The 15,415-nt window shown below is 39.3% G+C and overlaps 1 pseudogene; it reads right to left on the bottom strand.

The window, feature by feature from the left end:
* Positions 1-13,437: 13,437 nt before the first annotated feature.
* On the bottom strand, positions 13,438-15,071 carry LOC140512146 (beta-Ala-His dipeptidase pseudogene; annotated as a pseudogene).
* Positions 15,072-15,415: the final 344 nt, after the last annotated feature.

Raw genomic sequence — 15,415 nt, 5'->3', positions numbered from 1 at the left:
TTGGTTTTTATGTCGTGCTTACTTTCCAATCACCGGATTCCATGTGATTATGTCTCCATGCTTTTGGTGGGCGTATTAGAACTGATTGTCACTCTCAGCAGCCCTCTGCCTCCCCCCATGATGGCTCCACAGCTTACCTTATCATAATATTGGAAAGCAATTTCTTTTGACTGCTGTGAACCAATGCCAGAAATCCAAAATGCTGCCACAGTCATTAAGTGATTTCCAATTAGTTAATTGGCTTCACAGGCTGCATCTTTCTAAACTGCATCTTAAATGAAAAACGGAACCATCCGTTTCAAAAAGGGAAAAAATCCTGGAATCTTTTGGTTTTTAAAATCCTAAAACAGAATTGCATCATGGAGGAAGCTTTACTGAAAACAGGAGGCTGGAACTACCAAAAAAAAAAAAAAAAGCCTTTTGCAGATGGGTGGATGCGTGGGTGAGAGTGTGGCAGTAGCAGGGAAGGAGCTGTGTGCCTCTTCTAGACTATAAAAATTATCTGGAGTTGATTTACAAGCTTTCGTTTTGAATCAAAGAAAGTAAAAGAAGTAAAAGGGGTGTTATACAATCACTAAGAGACTGAAGGAGATGACTGAATCTTTTCCGGAAAACACTTGGAAGGCTTTATAACATGTACCTCTGCAAGGACACTACCCTGACTAGCTCCCTGCCCCCTCCCTCCCACCACCCTGCTTCTTCCCAGTTTTAGTCTGTCTTACACATCCTTGATAGATTTATCTTCCTGATGTACATATCTAAACACTACATTTCTTGGCTAAAAGCCCTCCTCTAACTCCTTATTGCTTATTGAATAAAGTCCAAAACTCTTAGCTGAATATTCTAGGACCTCCATAATCTGGCATCATCTTACTATCTCAGCCTTCTTTTACAATATCTCTTTTTGAATGCCCTGGACTTTCTCACCCTTATCTTTTCTCTGACCACCTAGAATACCCTTCTTTTCTTCCCAACTCTGCCTGTTAAAATTCTACAAGGTCCATCAGCTTCTATTCCTTCTATGAAAATTTCTTTGATTCCCCAATTGGAAATGATCTCTTCCTCTGTAAATTCTCAGAACACTGTGTACTTTTCTTGTAGAGAAATGCAACTTCGTTAGATTTAAGAGTGTAGAGTTTTATGTCTACTTTCAGAGAATAACTCCTTGAGAAAAGAGACCATATCTTTTTTTTTATTGTGGTAGCATCCTTTGCTTCTAGCATAGTGCTTTGTACATAGTAGGTGCTCCAACTTTTGTTAAAAAAAATGAAAGAAATATTAACTAAATCATACTAAAAGCACTCTTTCCATTCCGCACTGCCTCCCATTTACTACTTCTGTGACCTTGGGCAAATGATTTCTCTCAGGCACTCAGTTTCATCATCTGTGAAATGAAGTGACTAGCAAGGTCTATGTAGGGGCTAGCTGGCTTGTGAGATATTTGCCAGGTATAGATTTATGATCCTATGACTAGGTGGTATCTGGGACCACTTTCACTAAATAGCCCTTGAGCATTAAAAACATTTACCTTCCATATCCCTGTGCAGTTCCCTCCTTTCTATCATAGCAAAAAGAAAATCCTTCATTCTTACTTTAAGACATACAGGTGTAAGGCCTTGGTGCCCTCTTAGGAGGCATAGGGGAAGATCTGAGTATGAGTAGGCAAATATTTTTCTTCTTGGATGCATCTACCAGAAAGCTTTGGGGCAAAGAGTACCTGCATCAACATTTCCTTGGAAAATCACTTTCAAGAAGACTCTTTGACCTAAAGCCATCCAATAGATGTTGTCCACAGGAAGAGTATGTGCCTGTTCAAATGCAGGTTGGCCCCAAGACCTTTTTGTGGAACATGAATCTGCTATTAAAATAGCCTTTCTTTAAAAAATAAAATTTTTTATTGGTATATTTTGTTTCTATATCACCAAATTTCCCCTTAAACAAACATTGTTTATGAGTTATCTTGACTTAAAGTTACTAACTGGAATAGAATGAGGCATGTAACAAAGGAAATAGTCATTAATGTCTTTTTAAAAAGAGAACATTTTCTTGTAATGAGGTTTTTTCAAGGATTGGCTTAATAGTAATAGTTGGAATTTATAAAGTGTTATAGAATGTACAAAGTCTTTACAAATACCATCTCATTAGCTCCTCAGAACAACCCTGGAAAATAACTCACTATTATCATTTGACAGATGAGGAAACTGAGGTTGGGAGGAATTGGGTCACTTGCCCAGGGTTATAACAGTAGTAAGTTTCTAAGTCAGGATATGAATTCAGTCCTTTTTGACTCCAAGTCTACGTCTCTGTCCATTAGGCACCACTGGTTTTTATGGGGCATGAAAATATACAAGTCTCAAATGCTAAACTGATTAACCAGAGACCTTGTCTAGGCACATGTTTTATGAGCCTTTTATTTTTTCTCTATGGCTCTTATACCTTAGCTCCCAAGGGCAGAAATGGCACAGCACTTGGGGCTTTCTTTTTGCCTGCTCCTCAGATCAAGGGCTTGCTTTACATCTCTACTGGTTGTAATCACCTGGGTTGTAATCGCCTCCTTGGGAGAGATAGCTTGGCAGACCCCAGAGGCTAAGCTTTCCCCATCTTCTGCAGTGGAGTTTTGGATCAAATCCATTAAGAATTTAGGATCTAATGAATTAGTATCTTAGGACCTAATGAAATAAAAGAAAAGTAGTACAGTAGAAAAAGGTCTGATTTTGCAATAATAGGATCTCAGGTTTGAATCCTGACTTTGTCTCATAATGCCTATGTGACCTTAGGCAAATCACTTAACTTTTCTTGGGCATCCTTTTTATTTATAAAACGAGGACGTTGGATTAGATCTCCAAGGCATCTTTCCGCTCAAACACTCTGATCCTATACGTCCCTTTTTGTCCCCTCCTCCTCCTTTACATTATTTGTCCCCTGTGAGAAATAAGATACTGAGAGATAGGGGAGACTGGGGGAGTTAGATATTTAAATCCATCAACAAGCTGAAAAGAAGGTTTCCCTGGAGTTGTTACCTGGGTAGGAAGATTGTGCATGAAACGTCCTCCATCCTAATAAGAGTTAACTCCTAAAAAAGGCATTGAGCTCAAGACTATTGCTGGTCATGGACCAAATAAGCCTGCAATGGATCTCCTGAGGTTAAGAGAAGGAAGATGAGTACACTGGGACAGGAGAGTGCCATCTGTTAATCACAGGATTAGAGCCACAATTCAATTACACCAGGGTACCACTAAAAGCCAAGCTGCCCTCATGCTCGCCTTGCAGAGTGTGTTTTCCATTTTGGAAAGCAATGGAAAGTTGCCCACATAGTCGATGCATATAGAAAAGCCTGATTAATTGTATTGTGGTGTGCATGGAATATTTGAGTCTCTGGGTATTATTTATGTTGAGACAGGAACTAGTCTCGGGGGACTGCAAATGCATTAAACTCTACATACTTAACTGATTATCTTTAGCTTCCAGATAGGCTGGAAGTTGTTGTTTGGGCTCCACTGGCCCTAAGTAAGCTCTTGGCTTCTTCCTGACCTGCATTAAACCTGATCTTGGTGCTGGAGCTTGATCTGAAATAAACAAAATGTACTTGTTTGAATCGATACCAAGCATTAAGTGGCTCCTGGGCTGTGTACCCGGCTCTCTCTGATAGGAACAGTTATCCTCAAATTGCACTGGGTTTTTGGCAACAGCAAGTGTTACGTTAAGATGGGATGAAAGTTTTACTGCTTGCCATAGTCAGTCCTGAGCCGTGTTCTCTAGGGAAGTCCCAGGATAGAAAGAATAGAGGGAGGCAAGCATCAACCCACCATGGAAAGACCGGTTAGAATCCTGCTTTGCTACTTGCTAGATGTGTGACAATGAGAAAGTCACTGGCCTTTTCTGACCTTTAGTTCCCTCATAAAAGAGAAATGATAATTCCTGTATGATATACTTTGCTGTAAGAATTACAAGAAATAATGTACTTAGAGTGATTTACAAACCTTAAAACTACATAAATGTCTACTCTTATGAATCTTTAGGGAAGGGATCAAGCATTCATTAAGCACCAACTGTGTGCCAGCTACGTGTGCCAGTACCTACTCTGCACCTTGGTGGTGCAGTGGATAGAGTGCAGTCCTGGAGTCAGAAAAACTCATTTTCCTGAGTTGAAATCCAACCTCAGACACTTACTAGCTGTGTGACCCTGGGCAAGTCACTTAACCTTGTTTGCCTCGGTTTCCTTATCTGTAAAATGAGCTGGAGAAGGAAATGACAAACCATGCCAGTATCTCTGTCAAGAGAACCCCAGATGGAGTCATGAAGAGTCAAACATGACTGAAACAATGCAGCAACAAAAAAAAGCAACTGTGTAGCAGGGACTGTGCTAAGCACTTTACATGTTATCTCATTTTGTCCTTACGTCTGTAGTTATAAGGGTTGTTTTTTTTTTTGATCTTGAGTTTCTAACACTGAATAGGATTCCTTTGTTGCTCCAGGTCTCAGACTTTTTGTAAAATTCTATGAACACTGAAGTGTAGTAGTTGGAGATCTGTCTTTCAAGTCTGAAAGATCTGGGTTCGCGTGTATCCTCTGACACCAACTGCATGAATTACCCTGGAAAATGTCATGATCTCTCAGTGCTCTAGTCCCATGGTGTCAAACTTAAGAAGAAAAGGGACCACTAAAATGATTGCTTCCAATGAATTTCTATTTTTTTTTGTTAAATATTTCCAATTATATTTTAATTTGATTCAGACTGGACTGGGGAGTGTTGTGGGCTCCATGTGACCACAAACCTTGAGATTGACCTCTCTTCTGGGGCTGTAAATTGTGAAGAAGGTGCTGACCTGTGTTGGTAGTTTCCTAATCTGGAAATTCCCTCCATGAATGTAATCACTTATCTAGTCTCTATGTTTATATTCTGGGATATTCCAAATTGGGGAAAGGGGGGTAAATATAAGATAAAATATACTTAGGTTGTAAGCTTCTTGGGAATAGGGATTATTGTATTTTCTGACCTTGTTTCTCTGGTGCCTAGCACAGAGTTTGTCACTTAGTAGACCTTTAATAAGTGTTTAAAGAAAGAGCCACTCTTCTCTGGAATTTCATGTAACCCTAGAAGTGAGCTGACAGATGGTGCTATGCAGCCTGGCATAGAGGCCAGGGTACCTGAGCCTCAGGGTACCTCAGGGGACTCTCATTCTCATCTTTTGCCTACTATATTTTTGTGTGACCTTGGACAAGTGCTTTTACTCCCTGTACCAACAAATGTTTATTAAATATCTATGATGTGTGAAAGTAACTAGCTAAAATGCTGGCAATAGACTAGAATCTAATGATGTCCAAGATCGCTTCTGGTGTTTTCTATGAGATATTTGGACTACAATTAGATTGGAGTAAGAGTGGCAATTCTCTATGGTACCATAATCTAACACAGAATAGTAGCTTCTATAGTAACTCATTTCCCCTACAGTCTGCCTGAATTTGTCTCAGTTACTCCTTGTATCACCTTTCCATCCTGAGTGGTCACCAAAATGGACTTCAAGGTCAATTTCCTCCTGCGTACTCCAGGTGCCCTTTATCAGCCTTGTACCGGAGACATTTTCTGCTACTTCATGCAGGAGACAACATTGCTAGTTTAGCTTTGGAAAGATCTCTTACTCCCTTTAAAATACTTTTAGAAAACACTCATATATATATATTTTTTAGCATGAACAAGGACTTTCCAGTGTCATATGTATTGCATGGAAGTACAATTCTGCTGCAGTCAAAGACAGATGTGGTAGAAGGTTCAGGTGAGGTGGTCTATGTTGGTCTAAATGAAAACACTGGACAGTTATTCCACAGGAACAAGCTAGTTTTATCCTCATCATTGTGGTAGCTAAGAATGTACTCGCCCGGTGAGTCAATAAAAGCTGGACACATTGGTCTGGATGGTACTTATACTGGGAAGATTGGGTTTCCAGTCAAGACTCCAAATATTCAATGACAACATGTAGTCTCTACAGTGCCAGACACAGAGTCAGGAAGACCTGGGGGTTTGTTCTGCCTCTGACACTAACTATTCACTAAACCTCTTTCAGACTCTTCTCTCTCATCTGCAGAATGAAGATAATTAAAATCTGTGTTATAACTACCTTACAGTGGTGGTGTTCGAGTCAAATAGAAACATTGCCTCAGAAAACCACATAATAATATTATCTACATTCTATTGTATTTTAAAATGTATTTTGTCGCGTATTTCCCAATTACATTTTAATCTGGTTGGGGCTGTACTTGTTGTAGCAATGGAGCTGGCCAGTGTCCTATTGGATACCTTTGCCTTACAGGGTTGTTGGGAAATGAGAGTGGGATAATGTATGTAAAATGCTTTATAATTTTAAAATGTTATAGAATTGTCAGCTGGTATCATTTTCTTTAGTGAACACATCTATGTATCATTTATACTTTTTGTGCCTATCGTCCATTCTTTCAACAAGATTTATTATGCACCTTCTTTGTGAAGCACTATGCTATGGAAGCAAAAATGAAAAAGAAAAGGCATCTCTACCTTTCATGCCTGGCACACAGGAGGTGCTTAAAAATTTATTGACTAATTGACTAAAAATAGCTAATGTTTTACTTTTGGGAAGTAACATATGTATGTATATATATACATACATGTATATTTATACACACATTATACACACACACACACATATTACAGAAACATTTGAAAAGTGTAGAACATGAGCAGGTAGCACCTTGAATCGGAGGGGATCTAGGTGTAGAAGAGTATAGTATTCAAGGGAATGCATTTACATTTAGAGGTCCCTTTTGCTCATAGACTGTGAGATAGTTGTATCTAGGGCTGGAAGGGTCCTTGGAGAACTGGACCCTGGTTCCCTCACTGAAGGTCAAATAGGTGAATTGAGTTGCCCAAGGTCACATAGGTTGTAAGTCACAGAACCAAGATTCGAACCCAGTAAAATTTTTGCTCTGTTGCCAGAGGATCTGTCTGGCTATGCAGCTTGAAGCAAAGTCAAGATCTGACCATTCTCCATGTCATTTACTTGCTGTGGACAACCAGACAACCAGCTCAAGCCAAGAACTGCCCATTCTCCCTCCAAAAAAAAGAAAACCGTACCTCCAAACCTCACTGTGCGGGGGCTGGAATTCTCTAGGTTCACTGCCCACGTTTGTCAGCTGAGCTGAAGAGCTGCCAGCCCCCCATATCACTTGGTGCTCTGCAGACTGAGCCTAAGATAGATGTTAGACCACAGACTCCAGGGGGTGGCAGGGCCAATGTATACGACTCACTGCCAGCTTTCCTAGCTCTGTGACATTGTGCTTTGGCAGAGTTCCTGCTGCACACTCTGCAGAATGGATATCACATGGGAGATGTCGTGGCCTGCCAAAATACAGAGACGGAGACCAACCAAAGGATAATGTCTGTAAATTCCAAACAGCGGGCAAAGACAGAAATGTCAGCAAACCACCCTCCCCTCCCAAAAACAGAACAAAAACACACACACACACACACACACACACACACACACACACACACACACACACACAAACACCAAACAACAAAAAAACCCCAACACACGTTTTGTGGCTCCATAGTACCGTCCTCCCCAGATAGCAAAGCAGAGGAGGGCAAGAAAGCAAAGATGTTTTCAAAGGCCAAATTCATCAGAACCAGCTGTGACAGGACAGTTAGAGGATGTGTCAGTCAAAGTCCAAATACCTTGCTCAGACAGGCTTCATCCATTAGCTCCTTAAAACTGAAAATGTTGACAAAGATTCACTTGATGCTTACTTGTAAGTTAAATGTTCTTGAAAATGAAATTAGGTTAGGGGTTCTTAGCTATCAAAAATTTTTTTTAAATTAAAAATTGTTTTTTTTGTGTGAGTGGTAATGCTAGGGATCAAACCCAGGGCCCCACATTTTAGCCATTTTTGAGTATTACTTTTTCAGTTTGGTGAAGCCTTTGGGGCCCTTTCTTAGAATATTGGTTTGTTTCCTACATTTGTAATTGAAGGAAATGCTAAATATTAGGGGTTAGTGAAAATAAAGGTGCATTTTTTTCCTGAAATCTATGCAAAAATCTATGGATTTTTTTAAGTCCTTGCATTGCAATGAAGTTCCATCCAAGTCTACCAGAAAAAACTCTCCACACTGTGGTCATTACTGTGCACAACGTTCTCCTGGTTCTGCTCCTTTCATTCAGCATCAGAGCATATAAGTCTTCCCAGGCCTCTCTGAAGTCTTCCTGTTCATCATTTCTTATAGCACAATAGTATCCCATTACATTCATATACCATATTTTATTCAGCCATTCCCCAATTGATGGGCATCCCCTTGATTTCCAGTTCTTGGCCACCACAAAGAGTGCTGCTATAAATATTTTTGTACATGTGGGACCCTTTCCCATTTTTATGATCCCTTGGGGATACAGTCCTAGAAGTGATATTGCTGGGTCAAAGGGTCTGCACATTTTTGTAGCCCTTTGGGCATAGTTCCAAACCGCTCTCCAGAACGGTTGGATCAGCTCACAGCTCCACCAACAATGAATTAGTGTTCTAACTCTCCCACATCCTCTCCAACACTTATCATCTTCCTATTCTGTCATGTTAGCCAATCTGATAGGTGTGATGTGATATCTCAGAGTTGTTTTGATTTGCATCTCTCTCATCAATAGTGATTTAGAGCATTTTTTCATATGATTATAGATATCTTTAATTTCTTCCTCTGAAAACTGCCTGTTCATATGCTTTGACCATTTATTAATTGGGGAATGACTTGTATTTTTGTACATTTGACTCAGTTCTCTGTATATTTTAGAATGAGGTCATCACAGACACTAGTTGCAAAAATTCTTTCCCAGTTTTCTGCATCCCTCCCAATCTTGGTTGCGTTGGGTTTGGTTGTGCGTAACTTTAGAAATAAAGATCACAGCAGATATTTACATAATCCTCTAAGGAATGCGTTTTTGTTGTTCTTGTTTAGTTGTGTTTGACTTTTCATGGCTCCATTTAGATTTTCTTGGCAAAGATACTGGAATGGCTTGCCATTTCCTTTTCCAGCTCATTTTACAGATGAGTAAACAGAGGCAGACAGAAGTTAAATGACTTGCCCAGGGTCTCACAGTTAGTATCTGAGGTCAGATTTGAACTCAGGAAGGTGCTGCACCATTTAGCTACTCAAGGAATATATACATTTGAACATTGCAACAGCCCTGTGAACAAGGTACTATTATCAGTCTACAGATGAAGCAACTGAAGTTCCAAGATGCCGTATTGCTCATAAGTGTGTATGGTAAGGTTTGAATTCAGGTTTTCTGGACTCCAAGTCAAGTGTGCCATCCACTCCACCAGGCTGCTTTGCTCTGTTCGTTGTACTTTACTGTTCCTAAAGAAAGACAAAATGGTATGTTGGAAAGACCAAGAATTAGGAGATTTGGTTTCTAGTTTAAACTATGGCACAGGCTTGCTATGTGAACTCAAGCAAGTCATTTACTTTCTGGGTCTTATCTGTAATGGGATTTGGAATAGATAATCTTTCAGATTTTCTCTTGCTGTTCCCATGGTTGGAGCACTCTCCCTCCTTTTCTCCAACTACTGACCTCCTCGACTTCCTTTAAATCCTAATTACAATCCTACATTCTACCAGAAGCCATTCCCAATTTCTCTTAATTCTGGTTTCTTCCTTCTGTTAACTATTTCCTGTTGATCCAGAATATAACTTGTTTTGTATATATTTGTTTGCACATCGTCTTCCACGTTGGATTGTAAGCTCTTTGAGGGCAGAAACGTCTTTTGCCTTTTTTTGTATCTTCAGCACCTAGCACAGTGTCTTGTACATACTAGGTGCTTAATAAGTATTTATTGATTGACTAAAGTCCCTTCTAGTGCTGAAATTCTGATTGGCAGCTTTGTAAGAAGTCAGATTGTTAGCCCTTTCTCCTTTTAGGGTTCTTTCCTCTCTGCCACAGATACTTCTAATTTTAGCACTATGCATCCCATAAAAGGAATTTATCTGTTGATTCTGGATTACAGGGAGAAAGTACAGACAACGTGATGCACTCCATCACCACTCTAAACTGATTATGTAAAAGCATTGCATTAAGAAGGGAATGAATGGCCAGTGGTACAGAAGCCAGAATTGCTCTAGTTAAGTGAAAAGTGGAGAACTAACATTTAGCTTGGGTTGATACCAGGATATAGAGATGAGAAAAGGCCTGGGAGCAGGGGGGAGGGAGAAGGGTGGAGGGGGAGAAAAAAGGAAAAAGAAAATTGCATGATAACTTTACTAAATTATACACAATACATTTGCAGTTTCATGTACAATCATCTTTTACCCCCTCCCACCCATTCTACTATATTATGGAAATGTTTGTTTTATTTCTTAAGTTCAGAATAAAATGAATAAAATTAAAAAAAATCTTAAATTGTCTTATCCAATAGTTTCACATTACAAACGATAAAACAGATCCAGAGAAGGGCATTGGACTTGTCCAAGGTCATCTGGGGAGGAACCCTCAGAGTTGGGACTCTGATCTTGCAATTGTTACTATCATCTTCCCTGGAATCATTTTATCAATTGGTCAGTCAATAAACAATCATTAAACACCTACGGCATGCCAAGCACTGTCCTAAGCCCTGGAGACATAAATACAAAAAAAGAGACTATTTACTCATTCCTATACATGTTGTTTCTTTCCAATAATAGGTAAGATGCTTTAAGATTGGGGCTGCTTTTCTCTTCATCTTTGTATACCCTTCATTGAGCACAGGGCCTTGAATAAGGAGCTTAGTAAAAACTTGTTGAATAGCATTGAACTTTATGATATTGGTAGCTCTTTAATCATGACTCTTCCTTGGCAAATGAGTTATTTGGTTATTCTGACTTGGAGGCTGACTTTGGAGCATGTCCTGAAAAAAGGATGAGGGTGGGTTAAGAAAGGAGACCAGAAACATTATTTCCTTCCCAGGTCCAGTGGATGGGAAATGAAGTGAAGCCTCTGGGAACCTCATGATTGATAGCACAGAAGGTTCTTGCCTGTCCTTGCAGTGCATTGAGTCACATCAGACACTGCTTGCATGGGCTGTTATGATCTTCAAACTGTGGAGGTTGGATCTGGGCTCTAAATCAAATATTTCTGCCTTCGAAGTGTTTGCCTCCTGAAAAATGCCTGATCATTTGAGTGCAAAGCAGGAATCCAGTCTTTGACTTCACTCAGTGAGCCATTGGCTTTGCTCATAACCTTTGTGCATGGGGCAGATGATTCTGGGACGTCTCAAAGAGACTGAAATAGTTTTCTACTGTTGTGTGTTAGACTGCTAGTAAGTGAAAGTTGCTCCTCTGCATAGAAAATCAGCATTGTTATTTCATTAAAAGTCTTTGTTCTTGGGCTGTGCAACCTAAAATAGGTTACTTGATGACTTTGCTTTTTCAAAATGGCAGCTTTAGGGATACTTCTCATGATAATCCACCTTGATTGTCATCATTTATTGAAAACATTTAAGGCAATGAGATGTAAAGTCCTACTCCTATGTTGCATTATGATGTATGGATGACTCTATATTCTCTAAAGTGAACTTAGGGAAACACAAGTGAAACGCAAGCTCAAGCAAGTTGTATCAGACTGGAATGTCTTTGAATATACTCCTGGCAACAGATTGACCTTCTGTCTATTGACCTTGACCAACTCAATGGAATATGGAGAGACTCATTGCCAATAACTCTGTCACTAGGTGATAATTTCTTTGTACATGATAACCCAATAGACAAATAAAAGTAGAAGAAAGAAAGATGATCTCTGTTTTGTGTGGTCCCATTTTGCTTTTTCATTAATAGTGGTGAAGTGTTAGGGAAAATGATGGAGGTTGTTAAGAGTCACATTAGCTTCAGATATTCTAATAACCAATGAACTGATGGTAACTTGGAAAACCTGGACCCCATCTATACTGAAAATCTTGTAACAAATGAAACTGGAACACAACAGGTTGTTGTGGCTAGAGAGTAGGCTGGATCACAGTTTCTCTTTGAAGAGGTAAACAATGAAGTTTCCAGAAGTCATTTAATCATATCATCAAAGGCAATAAGAAACATCATTTCATGGGATACCCCTTCATGTTCTCTTGCATTGTTTATGATGAGCTGAAGTCAAAAAGATCATTATGAAGATAATTGCATTTTGAACATGATCTCTTAGAGATGATGATGTAGAAAAATTCTCCAAGGAAATTGATAAGATCTTTTAAGCCAGGTTAATATATATTTTGATAGTCATTTGAATTCAAAGGTGGGCACACTAGAAAATTTGGCTTAGATCTGAGAAAAGAAATAAACTATAAACCACTTAGAAGCCTCCCATCTACATGCAATAAACTGTTGCTTTGCGGAGTCATTTCAGTTGCATCTAACTCTGTGACCCCATTTAGGCTTTTCCTGGCAAAGATGCTGGAGTGGTTTGCTATTTATTTCTCCACCTATGTGCAATAAATACTTTCTTTCAAAGAGAGTTGGAAGGTCTTGGGCACGGCCCAATATGCAACATAACACACAAAAAACTGAAGTTGACTATATCTTTGTTTTTTTTGATAAATTATGTTTGTTTCCATTAAAATAATTTTTTTTTGATTAAAGCCATTCCCCTGCCAACAATCCCTGCTGTCCCAACTACCCTTAAGCAAAACTATCTCATATAGCAACAGTAATCAACTGGTTGTGTGATATTCCACACCAGTAGTTCACCATATTTTTACTAATAACAATCCAGCATTAGTTACAGGGAAACAATAATGGTTCTTGATCTGAGTTTTGTTGTCTTTTGGTACCAACATTACGTTATTATTGTCACAGGATCATGGAACTGTAGCTACAGAGCTGGAAAAAACCCTCAAAGGGAATCTGACCTCCTCATTTTACAGTTGAGGGAATTGAGGTCGAGCAAAGTTAAATGATTTTCCCAGGATCATACAAGTAAGTGGATCAATGGAGGGATTCGAATCCAGCCCTTCTACAGGGCCAGGGGCTCTTTCAATTGTCCCATGATGCCTTCACTGTGCATATTGTTCTGTTTTTGCTTTCTGAATCAGTTTACACGTCTTCTCATGCTTCTTTGAATGTCACATTCCTTGTTTCTTGTCACACAATAATATTCTCCTTCTTTTGTGTACTGTGGTTTGTTCAGTCTTTACCTAGTGGAGCTACTCCTACTTTCACTTGTAGTTGTTGCTACTGTAGAAAGTGCTTCTATAATTATTTTGATCTACAGAGGAGTTTTTTTCCTTGTCTTTTTTTTTGCTTTCAGAATGTTTAATTATTTGTCCAAATTTCCCAAGATAATTTAAATGAAGTGATTTAGTCAAGCTCTTGGTTGAAGGGGAAAGTTTTCTTGTATTTGGATGACATCCTTGTCCAGTAGGATCTGGCAGTTTAGCATTCTTGGAGTTGGAAGCTTGAGTAAGTTATGAATGCATCTTAGCCAACTCCAGGAAAAAGGCTGCAAGCAGTTTGGATCCCTCTATATAGTTGTACCTGTTTATTTTCTCCTTCTGAGAGTGTTCTCCATCATCAACAGCTGCTAGTGGTAACATCATCACCCTCTTTTGGATAATATCCTGGAATGTTTTAGCAATTGGAATAGTTGATCCATCTCGTATCATATCAGGACCTACTCCAAACACTGTTTTTATTGCTCTTTTTGCAGCCACATGCTGAAGTTCATGAATATTAGTTATCCATGGGTGGACTCCCAGTGTCATGGTGACTTTCAATTTGTTGAAACTATTGTGCTGAAAAAATACATCCTCAAAGTGCTTTTCATCTGTGTCTCCATGATAGAAATATTCATATGAGGTACTAAGCAGATTGAAAATTTTCCTATTACTAGGGCAGGTATGACTGTTTTAGCTCCTGGTTCATCAAATGCTTCCTCTATTCCATGGACAGAAAGAGATGGGTACCACCACAGGTGCATAAGGATTTCCTCCTTGGTGTCAAATAGGAATTTTTCCACTTGGCTACTATTTTGGTATTCTAGGTTCAAATCAATGGTTTCATACATCTTATTTTACACTTCTGAAAGGGGATCCACATTATCATGGATTCCAGGGATCAGAATATGGCTTGATGAACCTACCAGGCTGCCAAGAAGGGTTGCCAAATCAGCTATCGGTTCATTGAGCATGCCACCAAAAGTTCCTGAATGAAAATATTGATCCCTGCATTTTATCTCCACAGTGAAGTATATGTTTCCTCAAGTTCCATAGTTCAGAGTAGACTTCTTCTTCCTAATCCACAGGTTGTCTGAGATGACAACATGGTCAAGACTAGAGAAGAAATGGTCTTTTTCTCTTCTGATAAGCTCATCTAATGAAACTGAACCTGCTTCTTCCATTCCTTCAATGATGAATTTAATATTCACTGGGATATCTTGGTTTAGGGCTTTGAAGGTACTCACTTCATTAATCCAAACTAAAACAGGTCCTTTGTTGTCTATTGCTCCTTGTCCATAAAGTTTTTCATCGACCTCTACCAGGGTGAAGGTGTCTGTATGCCACCCATCCTCTTTTTTGGCAGGCTGTACATCCAAGTGACCATAAAAACACACTGTGGATTACTTTGGGTCATTACCAAGTTCAGCTAGAAGAATGGGAGGTACTGGAAGGTTCTATCCATCAGGTAGCTGTTGATGTCCCATGTCTGTTGAATCCACAGTGGCTCCTAAGTGTCAAAGCTTATTTGCAGCTATATCCATCATTTTGAAGATTTCTTGTCTGAAGTGAGGCAGGGGTTGAACAAAATCACTTTCAATGGCCACCCATTCCTTAAGTGACTGAATAAATTCATTTTGATGAAGATCAATGTACTGCAAGATGTTCCCTAGCATTCCAGAGGAGGGAGAGGAGGAAGAGGAGAACAACACTCCCTCAAGAAGGAGAAGTACTGTGAAGATGGAAGAAGCTGTTCTTTTTAGTTTGGGATCTATTTGGAAGCTGGTCTGAGCCCTATAACAGTGACCTTGGACCCCAAAGGGAAAGAAGGAAGAATCTTTCCTTCTGTGTTTGACCTTCTGGGGGGATATGACCTGCTGGAACATTGGGTCAAAGAAGATGAACAGTGTAGTGACTTTACTCACAAAATATACATATTGTTTAAATTCACTATAGCTTAGGAAAATGACTGGTTACTGATAGAGGAGTCATATCATTTAGTGGTCTATGTGTAGACAGACCACTAACTAGCTAGAGGAAAAGCAATAAAAATCAATATCAAATTGGAAAACAGGCTCAAGTTTGGAAGACAGCATTCAATTGAAATGACTTTGACTTGACCTGTTCTACTAAGCCACTATTGTCAAAAAATTAGAAATGGAAAAAAAGCCAAGATTTCACCTTGAATGTCATCATTTGTTCAAAACATTTAAGGCAATGAGATGTAAAG

This window comes from Notamacropus eugenii, chromosome 6, assembly GCF_028372415.1.
Source record: "Notamacropus eugenii isolate mMacEug1 chromosome 6, mMacEug1.pri_v2, whole genome shotgun sequence".
In the NCBI taxonomy this organism is placed as follows: Eukaryota; Metazoa; Chordata; class Mammalia; order Diprotodontia; family Macropodidae; genus Notamacropus; species Notamacropus eugenii.
This window is presented reverse-complemented; position numbering and strand designations above follow the sequence as displayed.